This window comes from Rhinolophus sinicus, linkage group LG07 (genome assembly GCF_036562045.2).
Source record: "Rhinolophus sinicus isolate RSC01 linkage group LG07, ASM3656204v1, whole genome shotgun sequence".
NCBI lineage: Eukaryota > Metazoa > Chordata > Mammalia > Chiroptera > Rhinolophidae > Rhinolophus > Rhinolophus sinicus.
Window position 1 is genome coordinate 46,097,540 of NC_133757.1, and position 23,211 is coordinate 46,120,750.

General features: G+C 38.5%; 1 protein-coding gene and 1 pseudogene across 1 annotated transcript in view; both read right to left on the bottom strand.

The window, feature by feature from the left end:
* The window catches only part of DNAJC12 (DnaJ heat shock protein family (Hsp40) member C12), a 62,878-nt gene that overhangs the window by 38,292 nt on the left and 1,375 nt on the right, over positions 1-23,211 (bottom strand). The gene's annotated exons all lie outside the window — the stretch shown is intronic.
* Positions 9,879-10,614, bottom strand: LOC109447373 (glucosamine 6-phosphate N-acetyltransferase; annotated as a pseudogene).

Here is a 23,211-nt window from a genome sequence, read left to right on the forward strand (position 1 = left end):
AAGTATTTTTCTTTGAAGGGAGGGAGCTGGGCAGGAACAGAAGTGAGGCTTTTAGTTTCAGTTTATACCTTATACCTTTGGGAACCGTTTGCATAAATTCAATGCAATCATCCCACCACTTCTATGCTTTTTAGTATTTTAAAACAGAAAATGTCATTTATTTTATTTACATATGCTCGTTGAAGAAAACCTTCAAAAAAGTACAAAGTAGTGGAAATCAAATGAAATTCTTAAAAGAGTTAAAGCTCTTTGTACCTCAAGAGCAGTGAGTCAGGTGCCCAACCACACAACCAACCTGACTGGGAAAATCGCTGAGTCTACTCACACCCGGGAAGCGTCGCCCACCCCCAAGACTACAACTCCCATGAGGCATTGCGGGAACAGCACCAAAGGGGAAACGGGAGACGTCTGTTACTTCCGGCCTCCAGGGAACGTCCCTCCGGAAGTACTTTTTTATTTTTAATTACGTTAATGCTCTAGTTTTTAAGCGGGAAGAAAGAAACGAGTAAAAATCAGTTCAAACGTAAAGGGGAAAGGCTAGACTATAAAAGACTACAAGCCCTAGAAACTCCGAGCGAGGACAGAAATTTGGCAGCCCCCAGAGTCGTACTAAAGCGTGCCGTTCTGCCTCTCGCTTTTCCTCCCAGTCTCTTGCCCTATTTCTGTCGTGCAAAACAAAATCTTTACCTTTCCCTTGCAGTTCCTTCGCAACCCAAGCTTCCAGGAAGCTAAAGCCAAATTCCAGAAACCCTGCAACCATTCATCCTGATTTACCACAACACTGCCCCCCCCTGCCCCCCCCCCCCCCCCCCCGCTTCCCGCTCAGGCAGGGATCCTGTGTACCATTTGTGCACTCTGATGCAAAGTTCTCCATTCTGACTTAGCTCCTAACTCTCAATGCCCATTCCTCAGAAACTACTGCTCAGTTTCAGCACAAGATATGGTGGGAAGAAAATGGAGTCTGCCAGAACCTTAGCCTCCCTTATGTTTCAGTCCCTCCATTTGTAAAACAGCCTAATAAAATACCTCCCTGGCTGCCAGACCAAACCAGCATTCTGAGACAACAACACAACAGGATATGTTTAGAAAGTCTTTCTGTTAAGTCAGACACAATAGAATTTGTAAATGACTCTTTAAAGCCTGCTGAAACATTGCTTTGAAGTTTTAATCAAGTGCAATGGCAAATGTTACTAATCCCATTGTTAATAATAGTACTGGGGATATCAATAGTGGGGGGTGTTGTGCTTGTGGGGACTGGGGGTATATGGGAACTCTGTACTTTATGCTCAATTTTGCTGTGAACCTAAAACTGCTCTAAAAAAGATTAATTTAAAAAACAATAGTGACTACTGGTACAGGAAGTATAACTACCATTATTGAGCTCCTATGTACCAGTGGTAAAGCTAGGATTTGAAACTTACTAATAAATATGTGAAGCCCATAGTGGCAAAAAATGCATAACAATGCTACATCAAATTATCTGGTCAGAAGTTTGGCACATTAGAAAACGCACACAATGCCATTAGGAAACTTGATTTCTAGTCTCAGATCTCCACTGGCTCCTCGTTGAGCCACACTGCTTGAGTAATGAAGGAGGATATCAAATCAGAGCAATGATTCTCAAACTTAAAGATGCACATGAATCACCTGGCCATCTGGTTAAGATGCAACTTCTGCTTCAGGTGTCTGGGTGAAGTCTGAGATTCTGCATTTCTGACAAGCCCCCAGATGAAGTCCTTGTAGATCCAGGGACCACACTTGGAATAACAAAAGACTAGACGACCTGTGAGATCTTTTCAAGCTCTAATACTCTCACACTCAATCATTCTTTCCCCTCTAACCTTAGCCTCTTTACTATCAAGGAAATATTAAAGGATCTGTAAAAAAAGAGATACTGGTGGTTCCTATCTGAAGCCAAAAAAATAACAATAAAAATGACTATTTTAACTATATGTCTCTGGATAATGTCTCTGGAAAGATACATAAAAAACCCGTAAGAATTAGTTGCCTTCGGGAAGGGCCAAAGTACATGAATGGGAGGTAAACTTTACTTATATACCTTTTGAATGTTCACTGTATTTTCTATTTTTAAAAAACAATTCATTTTTAATGATCATAGAAAAGTGGTCAATATGCCATTTGTTAGAAAAGGAGCAAGCCACCAAGTTATTACTTCATGTCTTCTATTACTACTGTTTTTCCCGGAAAATAAGACCTAGCCGGAGCATCAGCTCTAATGCGTCTTTTGGAGCAAAAATTAATATAAGACCCGGTCTTATTTTAATATACTATAAGACTGGGTCTTACATTAATTTTTGTTCCAAAAGACGCATTAGAGCTGATGCTCCGGCTAGATCTTATTTTCAGGGAAACACAGTATAACAGGTTTATTTTAAACAGAATGAAATTACTTGAACAGTCACTTGATTATGTTCAGGAAACAAACACTTATATATCTCCCTGACATTTCAGCTTTTTTCCCTCTTCTCAAATAGAATTTCAGTGGAGTATGTTAGTAATGTGACAATAAATACTGAGAACCTCGTTAAAATGGAGTCAGGAAGCCATGAAGGAAGAGCTCTCATGCATGTACTGCTCATACAACTCATTGCAATTTATATGACCAGCACCAGCAGCTTATACACTCAATGGGAAGAAGAAAGTTTCCCTCCCTATTTGCCTCAGTAACAGCCATTCTTTCCTCAGCAACAGCAACTGCTTGCTGCCAATAATAAACCTCCACAACCTCAAACCTGTCATTTCCCACCAATGGGAATTCAAAACAACCCTCCCTGGTTTCCTGTTGCAACCCAATAAAAGCTGACCTCCCTTTTGTCTCTTTGGAGTCACCTGTAGTTTGCCATAGTTTGCATGTCCCAAATTGCAATTTCTCTGCTAGTACTACCAAATTAATTGCCGTTTGAATAACCTTGCTATTTAATTTTTAAAGTTGACATTACTATGATGTCAGAAGTGGGGTTTGAAGGAAACCCCTGAGGAACTAACAACCCCCAGAATCATGTGCAGTACCCACGGGAGACCCTTGCACTCTGTTTCTGTGACTCACCTTTTTTCTTTCGGTGTTAAATCTCAAATTCTAGCTCCTTCCTTTTGGTCCCTCTTTTTGATTGTGCTCTCTGACTTTATTTGGGATCTGTTTTCATAAAGGCATTGTCCTTCTTTTGGCGAAGACTCATTTTCTGATTCTGTTTTATGTCATGGGATTCCAATCCTGGAAACATTCTCAGTATCACCCTCTTTCCAGGACCCCAGCCAGCATTATTCATATTTTATGGTCCCTCCGCCTGTGCATTTTTAACCAATTGGACCAACCTAACTGAAGTTGATCTAGAACTCCAATGGCCACCATTGGAGCTCCCCAAATTTGTTTATCTAGAAGCAAATTAGAAGGCCATGGCTCTAAAACTAAACAGACTGAATGGGATACCTATTTTAGTTGGCACCTGGAAGCTTCCAAACTCATCCAAGACTCTGAAATTGCCTCTAAACAAAATATCATTTCTGAATTAACCAAGGTGAACACACTACTGAAAGAAAAGAAAAAAGCTTCTCAGGCCTCTTTTTCCCCTCCTCCATACTCTTTGTCTCTAGCACCAGCTTCTTCTTTCCTTTCTGCACCACCCCCACCCTCTTCTATACCCTCCACTTCCTCATTCTAATTCTCTCACTCACCTTTCCTGTTGCTCAGAACCTCTCCCCACCCCTCCTCCCTTAAGAAAATTAGGCCTTCTGAGGATCCAAATGCTAACCCTCTAATTTCTTATACGCCCTGGACTAAGGCTGAACTACGGGCCATAGTCAGGGATTTTCCCAAAGTAACTAAGGAGCCTCATAGACTTGCCAAGAAATTTAAGGTGGTTGTTCAGATGTTATCAACCTGGTATATCTGATTTATACCAACTAATTCATATGCTTGTCAGCAAATACAAGGCCCAACACTGGATGAAAACTATTAATTGGGATGCTACGAAAAAAGTTTTTAGAACTGCAAATTAGGGACCAACCTCCTGCCTTACAAGATCAGACTCAGGGAATTGCTAAGCAACTCCACTTGGCAATCTCTAGGGTTATCTCAAAGCCAGTCAGTTCGAATAAGATTCTGGCTTGCACCCAGAAACCCTGTGAACTCCTATATGATTATTATATAGCTGATTCCAAATTGTCTTTAAAGAATATTCCGGCCTCCCTATGGAAGAATCCACTGAATTACCCTTTAACTCCATGTTCATCAATGGGCTAATCAATGGGGAAACCTTTCTCCTTTAATTAAAAGAACTAGAATAGGAAGGAACACTATGTCCATGACAGAGTTAATCAGATTAGCAAACCAGCTTTCCCGTACCCTAGATGATTCAACTAAAAGAAAAACCACTAGAGTTTTTAATCCCCATTTCAACAGATGGAAGCCCCTAAACCCACCTGGCCAATGCCATTACTGTAAAAAACAAACCAGGACACTGGAAAAAGGACTATTATAAACTTCTTATGCACTCCAGGAGCCTCCAGTCCCCCAAACAATATTGACAGATAACCACCACCACCCTCCACACACACACACACACACACACACACACACACACACACACCAGTGACTCACAGGAAACTCCTTTGGATAACACCAGCTTTTCATGGTTCACTGATGATTCTTATTTGAAAGATGAAAGTGGTAAATATTGTGCTAGATGTGCAATATCAGCTCCTTTTAAAGTGGTTGAAGCCTTTCCATGTGATCAAGCTACTGCCTCATCCATAGCTAAAATCCTATCGGGGGGAAAAAATCATTCCTATATGGGGAGCCCCTCATGGTCTCCATAGCAACCAGAGAATCCATTTTATTAGTCAAATATTACAGCAGGTCTGTATTGTTTAGCCATTTCTACAGCCTTTTTACTGTGTTTATCATCCTTAGTCTTCAGGACTAGTCGAGCAAATTAACGGCATCATCAAAACTCAATTGGTAAAATTTGTGAAAATCTTCCAAACACCTTGGCCAAAAGCATTGCTGTTAGTCCTTCTAAATCTCAGATTCACCCCTTTTGAACACATAAGCTCTCATCCTGTGATTATGAATAGATGCCCCATGCATCAAGCTCCTGCCTCTTTTGATCCACAACTAATAAAAGGAAAGATACTTCAGTATTGCAAACGTCTAATTATATCCATTGAAAATAACCATGCTTTAGTAGAGCAATCTTTTCATAGCGTGCTCCCAGGAAATGAAGACCTCAAATACCATGCTTTGCAACCTGAAGATTTCATTTATTGGAAAAGACACCTCCAAGAAGACACTCTACAACCTCATTGGGAAGCTACCTGTCAAGTGCTACTAACTGACCCCTGCACTGCCAAGCTCCAAGAAATAGATTCTTGGATTCTCACATCACATCAAAAGAAAGCTCCACAACCCAAATGGACTTACTGACCGGAGATCTAAAACTAAAGATTTCCAGGACCTGAAGCTGATAACACCTGGGGCAGCTTCCTCAAGATCCAGACCAGGCCTATATACCCTTTTCCCGTGGCTGGTTCTCACCTTCTCTTCTCCCTCTCTTTCGTAGAAGGACAATGCCCTTGTCCACATTTCCCAATCCTTTGCAAGAGGGGCAAACCTCCCAATTATTGGATTTCTCATCAGAAACCTCAATCTATCCACAACAGCAATCACCCCTTAGTCCTCCCTATAACCAATTCTCACTCCCCTCAGTGTTACTTCTACAGGAAGGCTCCTGCACACAAAGTCCCCCCACACCCTGCTTTGACCTCTTCCCTGTTGTAACTCTCAATACCTATTTGTTTCCCCATTCTAATACAACAACCCCTCTCTATACAGCCTTCGAGAACAAAATCCACAGAACAGAATGGTTTCTACGTAAATGTTCCCAGAACACCACTGGCTCAAAAGGGCCAATCCACAAATCCCAACTAATTACAATACATTTCACTTGATGACCCCTGCCCTTTCAACCTATTTAGCTGCTTACCTTCAGGGTTAGGATCCTGGTTTAGGATCACGATACAAACAGGATTTGTTATTCGGTTCATTTTGTTGTGTATCATCATTTTAAAGCCCTGTACTTGTTGCCTATCAAACCTCTATAGAAATGAATACTCAATAGGATGATATTGGCCCAACACTTCAAGGTGACCTCCAATGCTTAGAACCTGGACAAGATACAAACTTTGAGTATGAAGTGCTTGAGAGTTCTGTCTTCTTCCTTTCTTGTTACTCAAATGTGGCTTTAAATAGTTTCCAATCACTATGCACTTTCCTTCTGATGTGGGACATGACAACCAGGAAAGGTCCTTCCTGGCACTGAGGCACAAAATTACTAAAAAGGGAAAATCTGACTCTTGATCAGCACTGCTTTTGAGGAAAGAGCTTGATCAAAGGAGGGAAATGTGAAAATATATATACAGGGAACCTCATTCAAAATGGAGTCAGGCAGCCATGAAGGCAGGGCTGTCATGTACATACTGCTCAGACCACTCATTGCAATTTACATAACCAGCACCAGCATTTTATATAATCAGTCAGAAGAAGAAAAATCCCCTCCCTGTTTCCCATCTTCTTTCCTCAGCAACAGCAACTGCTTGCTCCCAGTAAGAAATCGCTACTATCTCAAACTCATTCCCCACCAATGAGCTCCTGTTCAAAACAACCCTCCCCGGTTTTCTCCTGGAGCCCAACAAAAGATGACCCCTCCCCTTTGTCTCTTTGGATTTGCCTATGGTTCACATAGTTTGCATGTTTCAAAGTGTAATTCCTCTGCTATTCCCAAATAAACTCAGTTTCCCCTCTAATAATCTTTGCTGTTTCATTTTTAAGGTTGACAGTAACATAGTAGTCAAATCAGGTACAATGGTAGTTTTTGGAAAACAGTAACTTATGGGTATGAAACTGGACTAAATCATTCATGAGATAACTTCTGACGTAAGATCTGTGATTCTGTGGTCCCATCGGTCTTGATTCCCAGAACCTAGACCAGTGATCTTCTATGTTGGCTACACATTATAATCACTTGGTGAAAATGCAAACACACACACACATACACATACATATACCTATATGTATACACATATACACATATACTAATGCCAGGACCCTCCTGTAGACCAATTAAAATGGAGTCTGTGGGGGTGGAGCATGGGTATTTTTTAAAGCTTTCCTCAGTGAATCTAATGTACACCAAGGTATGACCTGGACCACGGATATTAATCTGATAGTCAGGAAATACTAATGAAATAAAAACAAGAAACATCCAATGAATACTTTTCTATAGCCTAGGCCCCATTCTCTTTGGTAAATTCTGAGAATCCATTTGATTCAGTGATAAATTCATAGATACCATATGATTCTGTGAAAGCCCAAGCTTGCCAAATGAATGTTTGCAAAAAGAAATTAAAATCTAAATATAGACTAATACTTATGAACAGCTCCATGGATCAGCAAAACTCTGTGTACACGGTATGTGCCTAGCACTGTGGAAGACATAAAAGGAGTCTGTTTTAAGGGTTCCTCAAAAGGAACTTGCACCTCAATTAAAGAGACAAGATGGAACTTGTGACCCACAGATCAGGCCAACAAAACCACATTCCTGAAACATTGTAAATTAGCTGCCAATGTTTTTAAATTGGGAGGTTTTGTCTGCACTCACATCCTGGCCCCTATACACATCTGAGTTTATGACCCAGGAGTCACACTGATTAAAATATATACTCAATAACTATCCAAATAAAAAAGCCAATATATTCAAGTATAGATTACTGCTTACGTGTATGTGGTCTAGATTCAGGGATTCAATTCCAAGCTACCATTTACCAGCTGTGATCCTACTTTATGGCCCTAGACCTCAGGTTGTCCTTCTCCAAGGGGGATGATAATAGCACCCACATCCACAGTTGATTTGAGGATTGAAAAGGTGATATGAATTAACATGGTATCTAGCACCCAGTGATGGCACCCTAAATGTCAGCTGTTTTAATCCTGGTCAGGAAGTGCTAAGGGGTGCGTTAGGGAGGGGGCAAAGTGAGTTGTTGGGGACGTTATATAGAAGGTGTGAGCTGACCAAGAGAGGAGGAAGATGTAGCTTGTCCAGGTGGAGAGAAGACAGAATGGGATAGGCCTGAGCAAAACCTTAGACGAGGCGGTGACCACGGCCTAGATATTTAAGTCATACACTTGCAAGACCATCGAACTGGAGACTTTTCCTCATGTTTTAATGTTAAAATCTAAAGACTTTGCTGGCATCTTGCTTCATGATATACCATAGGGGACGGTAACTATCACTGTAGCGATTTAGGGGTATTTCCCACCCACCATTTGACAAGGATCACACAATTTCAAGAATTCAAACTTCTGAGTGTTTCAGAGTTCCACCGAAGATACTTGACTCTCACTATATGCGCTTGGACCCAATCACCAGCAGTACCTCATGATCGCCACTAGAGGGACTAGAACCAAAGGCATCATCAAGCTTGTAGTTACCGACTTCACTCTGCTAGATTACTACTCAACGACTTCGTATGTAAAACAAAACACAACTTTTTCTGAAGCATATTTCTTACTTTATGCATTTTTAAATACTTTTAAACATCTAAATCCTACTGGAAGAGAGGAAATTAGAGTCCTACTGACCATCATCCCTGATTCCCACCCACAAACGGCCACTTTATAACATGAAAAAGATTGTATGTCCTTCCAGATATTTTTATTTATATATAAGCATATGTATTGTCCTTTTTTCTCATCACACGAACAGGTTTAATGTAACATGGAATGCAAAAGATTAGAACCATTAATAAAGTACCTAATTCCTACTTCAACTTAAAAAAATAATTAAAATAAAACCAAAACAGGATAGCAACCAGAATACCATTATAATCACATTAAATAGAAAAGCTTCCATCAACATTTTAAGATGTAACAAATACAGTATAATACAGTTTTAAATATTCCACTCAATTTTGTAATCCATTTTTCATAAAAATGTTCCTCAGAAGAGAGCCTTCAGACATGCATTAAAAAATCAGAAATCAGGTTAAAAGTACACAATTCGTCAGGATTTGATATTCACTGTTAAAAAGTATCTTATATTTACTCTTAGGTATTTTAAACAAATGAGTAATTATTATATTTGATGTATAAGACAGGTGGTACTTTGTCTACATTAGAATTATACAAACTTTTAGGTGTACATTTAAATTGTTTTACTCTGAATCTTGTCACATTTTAGAAATCAATTTTCATTTCTACTTTGAAAGGTAATTTGCCGATCAGGTAACCTGCCAACACAGTATTAGGATCAATAAATGTTGGACTGTACTACATTTAGTTATAATATATATAACTTATCCAATTTCAAGTGATATGTGGGAAATGACACACCCCTAATTGGTATTTAGTATGTTTATTTGAAACAAAAATAGTAATTTTATGAATGTGGTAAGAAATAGCCTTATTCATTGCATGCTTTTTTAAAAATGAGCAGTACAGATAGCAAATACTGAGGGAGCCAAAAAAATGTATACACATTTTTAAAAAGGAAAAAATTGTATTAAAATTGTAATACAATGAATGAGACTAGCATTCATTTTATTAATGGCATCTTTTGAGCAAACACCATACTACACACTGCTACCATGATTCAACTTCGAAAAGTAATACATAGATAACATCTCTTAAAATGTGTACATTTTTTTGGCACCCCCAGTACATAACTCCTTACTAGCTATATTCTGACGACCCAGAAATGAAGCCAAACTTTAGAAAAATGCAATGCAAGAAAAGATTCAAGTTAAAAATATATTCCTTTGATTAAAAACTATCTTTATAATATTCATTTTTATCTAAACTCACAGCACGTCCCACCATCCCAAAGTTATCTTCTAAATATCATTATATTTGTTGTATTACAGTGTTTTTTTCAATCCAATATTTATGGAAGTTACTGGATTGCAGCAAAATACTATTTTATCTCTACGAAGGGGATATAGCTTTGTTGCATTACCTCCTTTGACAAGCATCTTTCTTTAAAGATTTTTACTTTGAAAACTTCTGACAGTTTTCCACATTTTTCTTCAGATACTGTATATCCAAATTTTTTATGGAAACCAACATTTTGTGTTAGACATTCAAGGGTAAACTTATAACAGTCCAGTTTCTTGCTTAGCAAAGTAAGGGCTGATAACAATTTGCCAACCTGCTTTCTTCTTCTGCATTCATCACTAACAACATCTACTCTGCCTCTCTTAGCACAGGAATGGATGAATTTATGTTCTGGTATCAAAGTTGCCGTAGCAACCACCTGTCCTAATGTCACATCTTCCACAACTGTAACATAATAATTCCTATATTTCTTCATGTGCCTGCCTAAAATATTGCATAAATTATTCAGGTTTGATAACTCTAGTTTCTGTCAGCTGACCTAGTGCTTTAAAAACCCCTCTGTTTAAGTTAGCAGTACAAAGAGGCCTCAAAACCAAACCTTCTCCAGGATGTGTTGGGGAAATGTCTGGAGAAAATGTAGCTGTATTTTGGCTCCAGTCCACTTTTCTGAGTAGACTTGGGTCAAACATAGGACTTTTATCAGGTTTTTATCTTTGCAATAAGGTCGGTAGAGGCCCTGCAGTCCTGCTCCCCTTGGGCGTGGCTCTGCGGACTTTCAACAAATGCTGGTAAACACATGGGTTCGTGTCCAGCCAGCCCCTCCTCTTCCACCTCCCGCACCACCGTCATCGCCTTAGGTATTATCTTATTTAAACCCATAATTTGTCCTATGACTAACACTCTGAATGCTTCTCTTACCACTTTCTGCCTGCTATACAGATTATATTCTAGATCTTCAAACTTGCCAACTGTTCCAGTCTGGGGAACCTTTGCACAAAGATTAAGATAGAGTTTCTCAGGCCTCAAAGTACCATTTAATTCATTTAACACTACTGTGCTCTTAAAAAAAGAGAGTGGAAGCCAACTAATAAACTATAACTCTGCATAGTCCCGGCGGATTATATGCTTTAAATACCAATTATACCATAATATCATATCTACCTTTATTCTTATCGTAGATTACATCAAACAGCTTGGTTTATAAATCGAATATGTTAACTTACATGCAGTGAGCATCTGCCTGGAAGTAAGAGCTGGGCATCCCAGCTCTCTCCAGAAGTGCCCTTCAGTGAGGCTTCACTACCTATTGGAATTACTAGCTGAGCAGATTTAAAAACATTGATGGCTGGGTCCCACCCACAGATTCCAATGTAATTAGCCTGGGGTGTGGCCTCAGCGTTGGGATTCAGAGAGAAGCCAAGATGGAAACCAAAGCCTGCCCAGCTCCACCTGGATTCCATTCTTCTATCTTTAAAATGTCACTAAGCATTCTTGTATAATAAGGGCCCTAGAAACCACTACTGACTTCTATTAGATTATTGAAAGTAAACTTTTAAGATCCTACATTTAGATTTCGATTTCAGTACCTTCCCAATCCTCAAGTCACACAATGGTCTTTGTGCTGACCTGGAATCCACCCACCCTCCAGCTCCCCACTCCAACTTTTGGGGCTCTGAGACCGAGAGGGCATCTGCCCCTCTGGATATAATCGTCAGGTGGTGCCCCATTCCCTTTAACAACGCCCTGCGTTTGCTTCTGAGTGTGTTTTCTGACTGATCCTCTTCCAGCTCATTTGGTTCAAGTTTTGTCTCCCATATCAAGCTCCCTTTGGTCTGAGAGGGAAGGAATGAATGATGGAAGAACAAATCCTTCCCCCTACTTCTTTGCCCAGAAGGCTTGACAGAGTAGCAAAAGTGAAAATTCCAGAGTGATGGGGGCAGCACTGAGCAATTACAATCTAGCCTCAGGCAAAGCGAAGCCGCCTCCTTCCAACCTGTAGAGCTTTTTTTTCTTTTTAAGGTATATTATTGTCTGCCGCCCACCCCACAGTCTCCCTCCCCAAAGTCTCCTTCGACTTGTTCAGGATTTTCTGAATATTTTGTTGTGCCACCACATGTATGGTGTGCCCTGAGAATTCACTGCAATAATCATTTGTTGCCCACCTATGAAGTACCAGCTAACACGTCTCCAAGTCCCAATGTTTAATTTATGGAATAAAGAACTCTCCTCAAAACACATCCAATTCTGCCTGTAATACTTCTATTCCTTGGACAGTGCAGAAGCACTGCTTGAGAATTTGAATTATAAAATGGTGAAATCCTGTGATATGAGAATATTAATAAATGTTCTTATGAGTGTGTAAATATGGAAATAGTACAAATTTCCTAAATTAAAAAAAAAATCCATCAAGAATTACATGATTTCAAAGCTGGGGAGCTGACTTAATTGTAAATATTGTTACTACTTTAGCTACTAAACAAATCATTTCACTGTGGTCCTTTATCCAAATTCATCTTGAAAAATGTGATTATCTGAACTAATGTGTGATCTTCAAGAGTACAGATGCTGTTTAAAACAAAATGATCCTATGTCCAAGCTTTCTATACTTAAGTCTCTTTACTTAAGTAAGCTCTCTATACTTAAGTCTGAAACTCAGGAAACTGCCTCTCTCATCTTACCATTCTCTCCCACAATGAAGCATAGAACTTTTGCCAGAGGTAGGTGTTCAATAAATCTACATTGACTTTAGAGTGCTTAGAGGGGAATGGTTCATTTCACATGGTAATCAGCCTTTCTGATGTAATGAGATGATAAAAGATGGCCTATGAGAGATAAATATGATAGAGAATTAAGAAGCAAGAATCTGGGGCCAGCCCGGTGGCTCAGGCAGTTAGAGCTCCATGCTCCTAACTCCAAAGGCTGCCGGTTCGATTCCCACATGGGCCAGTGGGCTCTCAACCACAAGGTTGCCAGTTCAACTCCTCGAGTCCCACAAGGGATGGTGGGCAGCGCCCCCTGCAACTAAAATTGAACACGACACCTTGAGCTGAGCTGCCGCTGAGCTCCTGGATGGCTCAGTTGGTTGGAATGCTTCCTCTCAACCACAAGGTTGCCGGTTCGTCTCCCGCAAGGGATGGTGGCTGTGCCCCCTGCAACTAGAAAAACGGCAACTGAGCTGGAGCTGAGCTGTGCCCCCCACAACTAAGACTGAAAGGACAACAACTTGAAGCTGAACGGCACCCTCCACAACTAAGATTGAAAGGACAACAACTTGACTTGGAAAAAAAGGCCTGGAAGTACACAGTGTTCCCCAATAAAGTCCTGTTCCCCTTCCCCAATAAAAAAAAAATCTTTAAAAAAAAAAAAGCAAGAATCTGACAGTGGTGATCCAGGCAGAGGGACACTATTTTGGAGGTATCACGCTACCTGATATCAAACTATACTACAAGGCTACAGCAATCAAAACAGCATGGTACTGGCATAAAAACAGAGACATAGATCAAGGGAACAGAATAGAGAGCCCAGAAATACATCCACTCCAATATGGTCAATCAATCTATGACAAAGGAGACAAGATTATACAATGGCATGAAGACAGTCTCTCAATAAATTGTGTTGGGAAAACTGGAGAGATACACGCAAAAAAGAAAAAAGAAAAAGAAATGGATCACTTTCTTACAACGTGTACAAGAATAAACTCAAAATAGATTAAAGACCTAAATATAAGACCAGAAAGCACAAAACTCCTAGAAGAAAACATAGGCAGTAAACTCTTTCACATCGCTCTTGGTAATATTTTTTTGGATATATCTCCTTGGGCAAGGGAAACAAAAGAAAAAATAAGCAAATGAGACTACAACAAACTAAAAATTTTTTGCACAGCAAAGGAAATCATCAATAAAACTAGAAGACATCCTACTGAATGGGAGAAGATATTCACCAATGACACATACAATATGTAGTTAATATCCAAAATATATAAGGAACTCGTACAACTCAACACTAAAAAAAAAGAAGAAAAAAAAAAAACTCCAAAAAAAAGAATGGGCAGAGGACCTGAATATATATTTCTCCAAAGAGGACATACAGATGACCAATAGACATATAAAAAGATGTTCAATATCACTAATCATCAGAGAAATGCAAATTAAATCATAGTAAGATATCACCTCACACCTGACAGAATGGCCATCATCAATAAATCAACAAACAACAGTGTTGGTGAGGATGTGGAGAAAAGGGAACCCTCTTACACTGCTGGTAGGATTATAAACTAGTGCAGCCACTATGGAAAACAATTTGGAGGTTCTTCACAAAATTAAACATAGAACTACCATATAATCCAGTAATTTTGCTTCTGGGCACTTATATAAAGAAATCCAAAACATTAATTTGAAAAGATATATGTACCCCTATGTTCACTGCATTATTTACAATAGCCAACATAAGGAAGCAACCTAAGTGCCCATCAATAAACAAATGGATAAAGAAATTGTGGTACATACGAGTACCTATATACAATGAAAGATTACTTGTCCAAAAGAAAGAATGAAATCTTACCATTTCTGACAACATGGATGGACCGAGAGGTTATTATGCTAAATGAAATTAAGTCAGACAGAAAAAGACATACCATTTGAAATAATCAATATGCCATTATGTGTTATTTTGGGGGTGACCTGCCGTGGGTCCCAACAATATCCACAGGTAAAAAATAACAAAACAAAAAACACCTTGACCCATGTCATATACTTTATACAAAATAGACCTGAAATGAAGTACAGACTTAAGTGTAAAGTGTGTAACTATAAAATTTCCAGAATAAAGATGAAAGAAAATATTTGTGACCTTGGATTTGGCAGAGTTCTTAGCTATGATACCAACAGCAAAATATACAAAAGAAAAAAATGATAAATTGATCTCCATAAGTATTAAAAACCTCTGCTCTGTGAAGGACCTGGTTAAGAGAATGAAAGACAAGCTGCGGATTGGGAGAAATATTTGCAAATCACATTTCTATGAAGGACTTTAATCTAGAATACATAAAGAACTTATAAAAAACAACAAACCTTGTGACAAAGGAGCCAAGAATACACAATGGGGAATAAATGGTTTTGGGAAAAGTGGAGAGCCACATGCAAAAGAATGAAATTGGACAACTATTTTATACCACACACAAAAATCAACTTAGAATGGATTAAAGACTTGAATATAAATCTGAAACCATGAGCCTCCTAGAAGAAAATATAGGGGGTAAGCTCCTAGACATTGGTCTTGGCAATGATTTTTGGATTTGACACCAAAACAAAGGCAACAAAAGCAAAAATAAATGGGACTACATTAAACTAATGAAATGAAAAGGCAACCTAAGGAATGGGAGAAAATATTTGCAAATCATATATTTGATAAGGGGTTAATACCCAGAATATTTTTGTAAAAGAAAAAAACTCATACAACTCAAAAAAAAAAATCTAATTTAAAAATGGGTAGAGGCTCTGAATAGACATTTTTGCAAAGAAGACATATAGATAGCCAATAGGTACATGAAAAAGTGCTCAACATCAGTATTCTTACGGGAAATGCAAATCAAAATCACAATGAGATCTCACCTCACACCTGTTAGAATGGCTAGCATCAAAAAGATAAGAGATAATAAGTGCTGGCAAAGATGTGGAGAAACGGGAACCCTTGTGTACTGTTGGTGGAATGCAGCCACTATGGAAATTCCTCAAAAATTAAAAACAGAACTACTATATCATCCACTAATTCCAAAGAAAATAAAATCATTATCAATTCCACCTCTGGGTATTTATCCAAAAAAAATCTAAAACACTAATTCAAAAAGATATCTGCATCCTTATGTTCACTGCAGCATTATTTACAACAGCCAACGTGGGGAAATAAATTAAGAGTCCATTGATAGATGACTGGATAAATAAAATGTGGTGTGTGTGTGTGTGTGTGTGTGTGTGTGTGTGTGTGTGTGTGTTTGTAATGGAATATTATTCAGCCACAAAAAAGAAATACTGACTGTGTGACAACATGGATGGACCTTTAGGGCATTATGCTAAATGAAATAAGTCAGACAGAGAAAGATAAATACTGTATGATCTCATTTATATGAACTTTAAAAAAAAAAACTCACAGAAACAGAGAAAAACAGATTAATAGTTACCAGAGGCAAGGTGGGCGATGGGCGAAATGGGTGAAGGTGGTCAAAGGCACAAATTTCCAGTTATAAGATAAATAAGTCTTGGGAATGTAATGTACAGCATGCTGACTACAGTTAACAATACTGTATCTGATATTTGAAAGTTGCTAAGAGTAAATCTGAAAAGTTCTCATTACACATACACGCACCCATATTTTTATCTATGTGTGGTGATATAAACTAAGCTAACTCTGGTAATCATCAAGTATATACATAAATCAAATCATTATATTGTACACCTAAAACTAATACAATTTATGTATCAATTGTATCTCAGTTAAAAAGAAAACAATCCAATACAAAGAACAAGATTGATAAATTAGTCTACATTAAAAGTAATACTTACGTTCATCGAAAGACACCATTAAAGATCCATTAGGTGAAAGGCTAATAGGAAACTTTTTATAAAGTTATAATGAATGGATCCAGCTGACAAACTGTCCACACAGCTAGATTACATTTTAGTGCTGGTTATTGTCTGGTTTGCCCTCACCTCCATTCTGTGACCCTAAATGATAAAATTTCTCATGTTTTCTTGTGTGTAGCCACATGATGGGTTTTTAGACAGCTGTATGTGAGAAGTAGCAGTGGGTGTCACTTTCAAGGCTGGCCAATAAAACCTTCTGAAAAATGTTAATTTCCTTTACCTGTCCAATGGCAGAGCTTCAAGATAGAAGGAACAAGTGTCCTCTTGGTCATTTTTCAAAGGCAAGTTGACCTAATGAGCTATTTGACCAGGAACAACCATGTAGGATTGTCATGTGAGTGAGAAGTAAACTTTTGTTGCATTTAGCCGTTGACATTTTTATTTATTACAGCAGTTAGTCTGCCCCTAACACAAGTTCTTTTGGGACTCTAAATCTCCTCAGTGATGTCTTGAGGGATAATATGGTGGAAACTGGAAGGGGGGGGTCTACTTCAACTAGAACAGCTCTGTTTTTATATATTTAATACAGTCGGCCCTCCATATCCACAGGTTTCAAATCTATGGTAGGGGCAATGATATGCATGGTCTATACAATTTTATATAAGGGACTTGAGCATCCGAGGATTTGGGTATCCCCAAGGGGGATAGGGGTGGGTGGTCCTGGAACTAATCCTCCGAGGATACGGAGGGATGACTGTATATATAACGTATGACGTATGAACGCATGCATGTATAGGTAATGATACACATGGTGAGGACTTCAAAAGGCACAAAAGATTTTACAGTAAAAATCTTCTTGATAACATTGTTCAGTCTCCCATTTGCCCTCCTTAGGAGCAAATTCTGTTACCCACTTCATGAGTTTCAGTGATAATATATGTACATAACATATGTACTGGTGATATGTTTGACCAGTTCTTTATTAATGGACAATTAGTGTATTTCCAATCTTTTGCTAGTATAAACGATGGCACAATGAACATCTTTGCATTTTATACATGCGAGTATGCAAGTATATCTATAAAATCAATTTCTAGAATTTGAATTGTCAGATTAAAAGGCATATACATTTTACATTTTGATAAATAGTGCCAAATTTCCCTCCATAGGGTATGAATTGACACTTCTGCTGTCACTATACAAGTGGGCGTGGCTCTTTACATCCTTGCCAATGCGATATATGATCCATCTGATATGTGAAAAATGGTATCCCATTGTAGATTAATGAGTATTTCTTACTGTGAGTGAGGTTTTACATCTTTCACATGTTTCAAAGCCACTTGCATTCCCTTTCCTGTGAACTGAACTTTTCATTGTCAACTGAGCTGTCAATCTTTTTCTTATTGACTGGTCGGAGTCCTTTAACTATTAAAGGAAATGTATCTACATTTTATAAGAGTTAAGATTACTCAACAGATGGATTCTGCTGCTAAAATATCAAAGTTTGAAAATCACTGCCTATGCCCTTTTGCAATCTGGCCTTGCTAATAAGCCGGTCCCCTCATTTCCTTGGGAATCTTTATCAGTGTGGTTGAAACTCTAAGCAAAAGTTTCTCAACCCTGACACTGTTGATAACTTGCCTATAAAATTCTTTGTTGTGGGGGGCTGTCCTCTGCATTGCAGAACGATTAGCAGTATCCCTGGCTTCTGTCTGCTGATTGTTGGTAGTAGTATAGTCTTCCCCCAGTTTTGACAACCAAAAATATCTCCACATTGTCAAATATCCCCTGGAGGATAGGGGGACAAAATTGCCCCCGTTGAGAACCACTAGTCTTGGTGTGCTATGTTCCCACGTGTGACACGATCTCTCAGTCCAGTCTTCTAAGGCTGCTAGAGTGTACCTCTCTGGCTTTGACCTCTTTTTTCCATTCATCTCTTTTCAATCAGCCTGTTTCTGTGACACCCAAAGGGTCACAATTACATTTCTGAAGGCAGGCTGCATTACCAAACTGTCTATTTGCTAAAGTTCGGAAGTCCCACAGAGGTTCTGAAACAGTGTTTGATAAAGTATAGACTATTAAGCTCTGTAGGGAAGGACAACACATGTGTGCTATAACCTAGTCAAAAAGACAAAAAAACGTACATGAAGCCATGAAAGGATAATATCTGCTAAATTTGTCGTTATACCTAGGATATTTAAAAAGAAGTGGTGTCAGACAGGAAAGTCAACCAACTGTGCTGGCCTCACAGGGTGGGAAGGGCTTGATGAGGTTATCAGAACCCAGTCTAGCTCTCAGATGGTAGTTTCAAAAAATGATTATTATTTTTTTAAATTAATAAAAAGGTGCTCATTTTAATACATGAAATTTTAGCAAGATATATTTACTGATATGTCCCCAACTCTTCCATTTATGCTCACCCCTCCATCAGGGACATTAAAATGTTAACATTTTGATATGTAACTTTCCATACTTTTTCCAAGTCTCTACAGCTATATTTGCATATGGGTTTGTATATAGGTGTAGTTTTTTTTTAAATAATAAAAAGGGGATATTTATTAAATAATGAAAGATAGCATACATGTTTTTGTGCAACTTGCTTTTGTCTCACAAATGTTCATATATCATACACATTCCTCAAAACAACAGCTCTTTTTAATGGTTACATAATGTGCCATAGCACGTGTGCACCATAATTTGATCAACAGGTTTACTATTGAAGATATCTGGATTGTTTCTTGACTTTTTCCTAGTAACATTAATGCCATAATAAACATTCTTGTATTCATATCCTATATATTCGCATATTCGCATTTTCATTTCTTTCAGATAAATGGGATTTTGGATTGAAATGTATAGGTATATTTATAATTTTAATAAGTATTTTCAGATTACTTTCCAACACTATGACAGCAATGTATGAGAGTGTAAGTTTCCCGAATCCTGGAGAGAGATGGTAACAATAAAATGTTTTGTTTTTGCCTATTTGAGGAATGAAAAATAGTACCTCATTGTTTTATTTGCATATCCCTGACTAGTAAATTAGAACGCATTTTAAATTTTTATGTAGTCAAATATATATATTTTCAATGGCTCCTGTCTTACTTAAGAAGCTTTCTTGATATAAAGTTACATAATATACTAAAATGTCTTATATTTCTATTGTATTTTTTCATTTAGATCTTTAATCTACCTGGAATTTATTCTTATATCTAGTGTGAAGTAAGACCTGTATTTATGTTTTTCCACATTAATAACCAGTTATGCCAATATCACTTTTTTTAGTACATAGAGTTGATACTAACTCCTCCATTAATTGTAATCCCATAAGACTGATACCAAAGCTATAAGGCCAATTTATTTGTTTATATAAACAGAGCTTTCAAGTCAGCCAGAATATTAATGTTGGCTCTTTGACCATTTTCTCCCCAGTGGGTAATTCTACATGGGAAACTAAATTACTGTTGAAGGCTGCTCAGGGGGATTAGGTCTAGAAAACAAATTAAACATTTTAGGGACAAGTGTCCGAGTCTGTGACAGCCTTTGATATAATAAAATATAAACACTTTGTCCACTCTTCCTGATACAGAACTCCTAACACCCTTGGAATTTCCTTAATGATAAGGAGGTCTTTTATCCTTTTCACCACTCCTGAGTTTATGCTAGTGAGGTAGCTTAGGGTGGGGTCCCCAGGAAGCCTCAAGATGAGGCCAGAAACCAGAAAGACCACGTGATTAGAAAGGGGAACTTTTAGCCCCACTCCCAACCTCCAGGGAAAGGAGCAGGTGCACTGGAGACTGAACTCTATAGAAAAACAGAGATTCAGAGCTTCTGAATTGGTGAACACATCCATGTACTGGGAGGGTGATAAGCCCCAATTTCATGGGGACAGAAGTGCAAGACCTTTCTGGACCTTGCCCTGTGTACCTCTTCATCTGCCTGTTCATTTGTATCCTTTGGAAGGATATAGAAAATACATTTACTTTGTAAATGTAAGTCATGTATCTTCCTGAGTTCTGTGAGCCATTCTAGGCAATTACTGAACTTTAGGAGGATGTCATGGGAACTCCCAGTTTCTATGCACTTCATCAGAAGTACAGGTGGTCTGGGACTTATTGGCATCTGAGGTGGGGTAGTCCTGTGAGACTGAGCCCTTAAACTGTGAGGTCTTCACTAACTCCAGGTCAGAACTGAGTTGAATTGTTGAATACCCAATTGGTTTCTGGACAGTCAGACTTGGTTGTTGGTGTTGGAAAACACCTCACAGTCCAATGCTATGTCACCTTGTCAAACAGAGTATCAGAAACATGTCATATGTTTTACTAACTTTCTCACCTGAACTGTGCTGAGGACAAAGTGAATTTCCCTATTTCGCTTCGTTTTTTGTTTGTTTGTTTTGTTTTGTTTTTAGGACCCATGCCAATAATTCTTTTCCTATATGGAAATCTTCACTTAGATTCTTCATTTATTCCATTCAATAAATACACATATATGTGCCAGTTATTCCACTAGAGAGCTAATGATACAGAGGTGAACCAGATGAACAAAATTCCTGCTGTAGTTGGGGGAGGCAGTCAATAAAATACAGAGAAAAATAAGTTAAGGAATAAAATAGGGGAATGTGCTTTATAATGGACTGAATAGGGAGTACAGAGTCATAGGCAAAAAAAAGTATGACAAATACATGGCAGGCATGTATGTATTTTAAAAGCTTCCAGAGTTACTTTGTACATATATAAGCAAATACATACATATATACACACATGGTCTTCCTTCCACACTCCCCCTTTTATTTTTTTCACCAATAGCACTACACTATATACACTATTCTACATATTGCACTGTGCAGCTTGGAGATCATTCCATACAAGAACTTACAGAGTGCCCTCATTTAAAAAAAAATGGCTTCATAATATGAAAAGCTCAATTTAGAGTATATTAATGCTAAAAATATTTACAAGGCTTAGGCCAGATTCATGGAAGATTTTTAAAAAACTGAATATGAACTTGTAATAAAATAATCAGTCTTTCTGACTCCATCTTGCTCGTGCCTGACATGTTAGTTAGCAACTTCTGCTTAGTCCTGCATGTAGATATGCTAATCATTAAAGGAATCTAACCTGCAGCCTAGAGTTTACTGAAACAACCTTCCTGCTCAAAACTACCTCCCTAAGGAGATAAGGAAGGTATGTACACAAATATTGTTTATCAAAATTTTTATAGGAATCTTGTGACTAACATCACGGCAACCAGAGTTTGAAGTTTCATCATCCCCCTTGGACCCTTGCTGACCTCCAGACGTCTGCGCTCATCAGTCACGTCCTGACCTCAAACCCCTCTTGTTCCCCCTTTCCCCTGACATAAAAGAAACCTGCATTCTCTACCTTCTCAAGAGAAATCTTTAGGACTCTAGTCCACTGTCTTCTCAGCTTTCTGAATAAAGTCGTTTCCCTTGCCCCAACGCCTTATCACTCGACTTACTGGCTGTCCTGCGGTGGTACCAGCTTTCCCTCCATTACAAACGTGCAAGCTTTAGGCACAAAGAATGACTTGAATTTCAGGCAAGTAGGTCTCAACTACTGGTAGACCAGAAGTCTAATTACGTTTGTTTTATAATACAATTTCTATTTCTCATTTATTCTACTTGCCATGAGTACCCCATTTCTGACCTTTCAGCACATTAGTGATCATATAGCATTTCATAAACACCAGCAAGTATTTTTGATAATATGTATATATATATATACACACACACAAATATTATATATAAGTAAAAGAATGTCCATAAGCTTACAAACGTCCATCTCAAAAAAGCTAGGAATTTTGTTTCTATTTTGATTGGATACTGCCTCTCAACATTTCATATATTACATCCCATCAATGTGGTTGAGAATCAATATATAAAATATCTTGTAGGATAAGACAGACAAAGTGGAGAGACATCAGGGCCAAGTACGTCAGCCAGGAAGGATGAGGTGCCTGTGTAATTCGGAATTGGAAAGAGTATAGGAGGGAAGGAAGAACAGGATTTGGTACAGATTGTACAGAGGGCATCAATCTGAAGGAACACTTCTAAGATGATTCCAAGGCTTCCCAGAAGAAAGAGATCACTTTCAGAAATGAAAAGTGACCAGTTGTAAGGGGAGATTCCTAACTTAATTTGAGGTACAAAGACTTTAGATGGGACCTCAGAGACACATTTCCAACCTTGTAATTTTTTTTTTAAGAATGAAGAAACAGCAAGTTGTTTGCCTAAGTGCGCACAACTTAATAGGCGTGGCAGGCAGGACCCGCATTATGCTTAAGGGATGGTTTACTGTAAGCTCGGAGAGGTCCTGTAAACGGATAGAAACAGTGCGCCGGAGGCAGATACTCTACCAAACAGTGACTCCAAACCTGCCAAATTTTATTACATGGGTCCCTAGTGAATGCTAGATACGGAGTGACAGAGTCCTGGAATTTCAGGGAAAGTGGAAAATGGAGGGGCTTCAAGTAGGAAAGGAACTATTTTCTGAACTACTATGTACCCCTCACTTTACATCTGGCTATCTCATTTAATTCTCACCACAACCCTACAAAATAGGTACAGTAGTACCATCTTTTAGAGATGGGACCAAGCTAGAAGGGAAGGATCTCCAATTGCAACCGAAACCCAGATGTGTATAGGGGCCAAGTCATGCTCATCCCACTCTCTGCTTTTGCTGCCTCACCTGACCCAATACACTC